Genomic DNA, 6,939 nt, shown 5'->3' with positions numbered 1-6,939 from the left:
TAGATCACATCAAATTACAATGAGGAAAAACTTGTACATGTTTTGTCTTGGTATCCCAGCCAGAATACCCATTATATAATAACAAATATTTTACCCAGATTTAATTCTAAAACATGTAGGACATCTACTTAAAAAGAAGAATTCTGAAGATAAGTCCCAGCTTGTTGTATGACAGGTAATGTCGTATTTAGTACATACTCACACTTCCAAGGAGAGGCCATCTCTTACTTATTTCAGCTCTCAATGCTCTGCAGATACTTCCCTACAAATTAAATTGTAAAGCTTGTCATTCACTATCATATCAAGAAATGCTATGCTGTGTCCAAAAATATATTGGCAAAGAAATAGAAGTGTCTTTCAACAATACATGTGACAGGTGTGGATGGTACTCACTATAATAAGATTTGACAACTCAAATGGCACCCCAAGTACTTCAGAATATAAACACACTATCTCTTTATTTCAATGCCATTTCTAGTATGGTTCTCACCTTTCTTTATTGCACAGAGAGACATAATGGATGGAATTGCCTCATTACAGTTCATAGATAAAATGTGAATCCTGAATTTCCAAGGTTTCTTACTCAGCACTAACACAAGCTTCAACAGTTGACATTATGTCATGAGTACAATGACACCTTTCATCACACAATCATCCATGATGAACTTGTGCCTCCATGTATTCCTGCTCAAGTCAATGTGATTCTTCTTATGTGTATAGTTAAGCATGCAAATCTGTAGTACTGTGGCCTACTGGAACAAAATCTTTCTTGATGAAATTGTTGAAAGTCAAGCTGACAGGTCTTCTTTGCTGTTCTAAAATGTGATATCAAGTCACTGTTATCAGAAGTGGTGATTCCAAAATTTCATTGGAAGTGAAAGTGAAGCTGGAAGACAGCAGAAACAAGGTGGTATTTGAACCTCTGTGAAATCTCTGTCAAAATCCTTGTTTTCAGTGGAACAGCAATTCCTTCAACACAAAAAGGAGGACTAAAGAGAATCTCCATCTTTTACTGGATGCGGGGGGAAACCTAGTTACAAGAGATGAGGAAAAGGCTGAGGTGCTTAATGCCTTCTTTGCCTCAGCCTTTAGCAGGAAGAGCAGTTGCTCTATGGATACCCAGTACCTTGAGCTGGTAGAAGGGGATGGGGAGCAGAATGTGGTCCTTATAATCCACAAGGAAATGGTTGGCGACCTGCTACAGTACTTGTATGTATGCAAGTCGATGGGGCCAGATGGGATCCACCCAAGGGCACTGAAAGAACTGGCAGAGGACCTGGCCAAGCCACTTTCCGTCATTTATCGGCAGTCCTGGCTATCAGGAGAGGTCCCAGTTGACTGGCGGCTAGCAATCATGATGCCCATCTGCAAGAAAGTCCGGAGGGTAGACCTGGGGAACTATAGGCCTGTTAGTTTGACCTCAGTGTCAGGGAAGCTCATGGGGCAGATTGTGTGTCATCATGCAACACTTGCAGGGCAAGCAGGCAATCAGGCCCAGTCAGCATGGGTTTATGAAAGGCAGGTCCTGCTTGACGAACCTGATTTCCTTCTATGATAAGGTGACATGCTGGGTGGATGAGGGAAAGGCTGTGGATGTAGTCTACCTTGACTTCAGTAAGGCTTTTGACACTGTTCCCCACAACATTCCCCTCAAGAAACTGGCTGCTCTTGGCTTAGACTGGCATATGATTCATTGTATTAAAAACTGGCTGGATAGCTGGGCCCAGAGTTTTGGTGAATGGAGTCAAATCCAGTTGGAGGCTGGTCACTAGTGGCGTTCCCCAGGGCTCGGTACTGGGGCCAGTCCTCTTTAATATCTTTATCAATGACCTGGATGAGAACATCGAGTGCACCCTCAGTATGTTTGCAGATGACACCAAGTTAGGAGCGTGTATCGATCTGCTTGAGGATAAGAAGGCTCTGCAGGAGGATCTGGATAGACTGGACCGATGGGCTGAGGCCAACTGTTCAACAGGGCCAAGTTCCGGGTCCTCCACCTGGGGCACAACAACCCCAAGCAGAGCTACAGGCTGGGAGATGAGTGGTTGGAAAGCTGCCTGGCAGAGAAGGACCTGGGAATATTGGTTGATAGTCAGCTGAATATGAGCCAGCAGTGTGCTCAGGTGGCCAAGAAGGCCAACAGCATCCTGGTTTGTATAAGAAGCAGTGTGGCCAGCATGTCTAAGGAAGTAATTGTCCCCCTGTTCTTGGCTCTGGTGAGGCTGTACCTCAAGTTCGGTTTTGGGCCCCTCACTACAAAAAGGACATGGAGGTGCTCGAGTGAGTCCAGAGAAGAGCAACAAAGCTGGTGAGGGATCTGGAGAACAAGTCTTACAAGGAGTGGCTGAGGGAGCTGGGCTTGTTCAGCCTGGAGAAAAGGAGGCTCAGGGGTGACCTTTTTGCTCTCTATAGGTACCTTAAAGGAGGCTCAGGGGTGACCTTTTTGCTCTCTATAGGTACCTTAAAGGAGGCTGTAGCGAGGTGGGGATTGGCTTATTCTCCCATGTGTCTGGTGACAGGACAAGGGGGAAAGGGCTAGGGGACCAGGGGAGCTTTAGGTTGGATATTCAGAAAAGCTTCTTTACCAAAAGGGTTGTTAGGCATTGGAACAGGCTGCCCAGGGAACTGGTTGAGTCACCATCCCTGGAGGTCTTGAAAAGACATTTAGATGTTGAACTTAGTGATATGGTTTAGTGGAGGACTTGTTAGTGTTAGGTCAGAGGTTGGACTAGGTGATCTTGGAGGTCTCTTTCAACATAGACGATTCAGTGATTCTGTGATTCACACACTATAGCAAATCAGTAAGACTTACTGTGAACTTCAGGCATACTACCGCTTTGCAGAACACTCTGTAGTATTTCAAAAAATCTCCCAAAACATCTGCAAAAAATATTAAGCAGTGACTGAAAAGGTCAAAAGTAAAAAGAGAAATGAGAGAGAGGAAAAAAAATAATAATAATAAAAAAAAGACATGCTCAGGCAGAAGACCAGATGTAAGGGTTGAAAACAGATGAGTTATACTGAAAATTATAGCAAGAGTGAGCTTTTTTCACTACAAAAGAGCAATAAAGAGGAAATGACTGAGTAACCTTTTTTCATTTTTACTTACCTTGCTGCAGAGCTATAACAGTATGTTTCAGGTTTTGTACATAAGTGAAACTAGTATGATATAAAATGGAATTTATTATAATTTGAATGAAAATCACAAATATAAAACCTCTGTTCCAAATTTCTAAAGGTTAAAACAAAAACTGTCAAAAAAAAAAAAAAAATGAGGAGTACAAGCAGCCACATCCCTTTTAAGTCATATATAGACTGGAAAAAGGGACCACAAAATATGCTAAGTGAAGCAAGATGTCACTGCTGGGATGCACTGGATGCCCTACTTGGCCTTTGCTGTCTTTCAATTATGTAATTTCCCTTAATGCTGTATTAAGGTTTTGAGGCAAAGATGAATTCCCCTAACAACATTTTCTAATCCGCTTAAGACAGAATAAACCCTCAAAAACTGCTCCCAGAAAATTTCCATGGTTGGTAGAGGAGAGACGGCTCCAAAAGAAGGGCTTTCTTGTACCGTCTTTTTCCTGGACAAGGGCAAATCATGCCTGTCCAATTTGGTGGCCTTCTATGGTGGAATAACTGCATCAGTTGACAAGGGAAGAATGACTGCTGTCATCTACCCAGACTTCTGTAAGACCTTTGACAAGGTCCCACATGACATCCTGGTCTCCAAATGGGAGAGAGATGGATTCGAAGGGTGGACCATTCAGGACCATTCAATTGGCTTGAATGTCACACCCAGAGAGTGGCAGCCAATGGCTCTATGTCCAGGCGGAGGCCAGTGATGAGTGGTATCCCTCAGGGGTTTGTTCTGGGACTGGTACAGTTTAATATCTTTATCAACGACATAGACAGTGGGATCAAGTGCACTCCCAGCAAGTTTGCAGATGACACCATCTCTAACAGGGTGCAGATGACACCAAGCTGAGTGGTGCAGTTGATACAACAGAAGGAAGAAAAGCCTTCCAAAAGGACATTGACAAACTTGAGAAGTGGGCCCAAGTGAAGTTAGTGAGGTTTGAAAGAGCCAACTTCAGGTGCTGCACCAGGGTTGGGGCAATCCCAGACATGAGTACAGACTGGGAGAAGTCATTGAGAGCAGTCCTGCAGAGAAGGACTTAGGTGGATGAAAAACTTGACATGAGCCAGCAGTGTGTGCTTGCAGCCCAGAAGGCCAACTGCATTCTGGGCTGTATCAGCAGAGGAATGGCCAGCAGGTGGAGGGAGGTGATTGTCCCCCTCTGCTCTGCCCTTGTGAGGCTCTACTTGGAGTACTGCGTCCACATTTGGGGTCCCCAGCATGCGAAGGATATGGACCTGTTAGAGCAGTCCAGAGGACGGCTGCAAAGATGATCTGAGGGCTGGAGCACCTCTCCTATGAAGAAAGCTGAGAAAGCTGGGGCTGTTCAGTCTAAAGAAGAGAAGTCTCTGAGATGACCTCATTGTGGCTTTTCAGTACTTAAATAGGGCTTATAGAAAGATGGAGAATGACTCTGCTTAATCAGATAATGATTGAGATATCAGATAATGAGGGGGAAATGTTTTAAACAAAAATAAAGGAGATTTATATTAGAAGTTAGGAGGAAATTCTTCACTCAGAGGGTGGTGAAGCACTGGAACAGGTTGCCCAGAGAAGCTGTGGATGCTCCATCCCTGGAGGTGTTCAAGGCCATGTTGGATGGGGCCCTGGGCAGCCTCATCTAGTTTGGTGGCATCCCTGCCCGTGTCAGGGGTGTTGGACCTAGATGATCTTTAAGGTCCCTTCCAACATAAGCCGTTCTATGATTCTATTATTCTGAAACACATCTAAAGAAACATTTTATAAAAACAGCCTTCTGTAGAATTTTAAAATCTCTGCCTGTTGGGAGCACAGGAGGAGAAAAAAAGCTGAAGGGCATAAGCAGGTGCCTGCAGCAGTGGTAGCCAGGCATAGCAGCAACTATCATTGCAGAGTGCTGGCAACACTGGGGTAGAGGGGCACAGCAGCCTCTGTGACAAAAGATGTACCTTGTGGAGATGGATGGGGGGTAAGAAGCATGAGGGTGGTGGGGAAGCATCAAGGAAAGTGGACCTAGTTTATTATTATCGATGCACTAAATTCCTGGAATACTCTTAGAATAGCTCAGATGTATCCAAAATGTAAGGTTTTCTCATCCAGACATCTCTAAGAGGTTCTCACAGCATGTCTAGCAAGACACTCTTACTGTTTACCCACTCTAACTTGTCTGTGACACAAAATACCAACTTAGTCTAAAATATCTCCTCATCAATCTCTGTAATGTTCTAACTGCACTATTATGTGTCACGAGTTATCACAAATGAAGTTGAAAGGCAATGGAAGAAGAAAATAAAGGTCCTAAGGAGTACCACTGAAAAAAAAAAAAAAAAAAAGTTGTGAGGGGCTACGTGCCATACACTCCACAGGACTTATCTTCAGGGATGTGACCTGATGCTGTGTCAACATCAACAGCAGATGAATCAATCTGAGGGTTGTGGGAGCCACTCCATAAAGAGGTTGCTTAAAAAGGGACATGTCCCTCTTTCTTACTGGATGTGCTAGTTGTGGCTGGACCCAGATGGGGACTTGCAACCTGTTTCCAAGCTGAGGAGAGTTGACTATTTTTCAGCCCCAGGGAGGGACAAGTGAGTGGGTGAGGCCTGGATTCTGTATGAGAAGCTTGTGTTTGCCCTGTTTACAAGGAGACCATGTTGATAGCGTCTTTGTCACCGTAGGATGGCAGTCTCTTACTCCTCTCTTGCTCCTAATAAAGGGCTGACCTGGGATACCTGGCGTGCAGGTATGTCTTTATTATATGAGATTGTCACGTGAGACCAGAGATTCATTTGCGATGGGAAGAGCCTGAAAATGTATGGATTTGCTGAACAGCTCACAGGTGTTCTTTATGGAGATCCATCCATAGGGATCTGATAGGTGCAGCTTCTCCTCCCTTATCTCTTTCTCAGGTGACACCTGTACATGGTGGTGCTGAGCATTTGTCATGCTCCACATCAGGGTGATTCACAGTGTGCAAATAGATGTTCTGACATGCACCAAAAGGGCAGCTTCCTTCTGCCAGTTTCCTTCAGCCTGATGGTGCTCAGGAGGTGCTGGAGAGTCAGACTCTGTGAGCACTCAGAGACTCCTTTCAAAGGCAAATGAAAACTTCAGGGGTACCATGGCTGTGCAACACGGACAAAAAAACAGAATCTCCTTTGTTGCTGTTATAACCAAACATACACTCCATACAGACACACTGTATCTGTGCCATACAGAATTCCTCTAAAACCCCCGAGACTTGCACTGCTTTCATTACAAGAAATACAGCATAAATAATAGATGCATTATCTTGAAATCAAGGGAATATATTTCAAGTGTGCCTTAATATATAGAATCACAGAATTTCCTAGGTTGGAAGAGACCTCAAGGTCATCGAGTCCAACCTCCAACCTAACGCTAACAGCCCTCCACTAAACCATATCCCTAAGCTCTACATCTAAACGTCTTTTGAAGACTTCCAGGGATGGTGACTCCACCACTTCCCTGGGCAGCCTGTTCCAGTGCCTCACAACCCTTTCAGTGAAGAAGTTCTTCCTAACATCTAACCTAAAACTCCCCTGGCTCAACTTAAACCCATTCCCCCTCGTCCTGTCACCAGGCACGTGGGAGAACAGGCCAACCCCCACCTCGCTACAGCCTCCCTTGAGGTACCTAAAAAGAGCGATAAGGTCACCCCTGAGCCTCCTCTTCTCCAGGCTGAACAAGCCCAGCTCCCTCAGCCGCTCCTCGTAGGACTTGTTCTCCAGGCCCCTCACCAGCTTCGTCGCCCTTCTCTGCACCCGCTCAAGCACCTCGATGTCCTTCTTGTAGCGAGGGGCCCA

The sequence above is a fragment of the Aythya ferina genome (assembly GCF_964211825.1).
Source record: "Aythya ferina genome assembly, chromosome: 1".
NCBI lineage: Eukaryota > Metazoa > Chordata > Aves > Anseriformes > Anatidae > Aythya > Aythya ferina.
The sequence above is the reverse complement of the archived record's forward strand: the minus strand, read 5'-3'. Positions refer to the sequence as shown.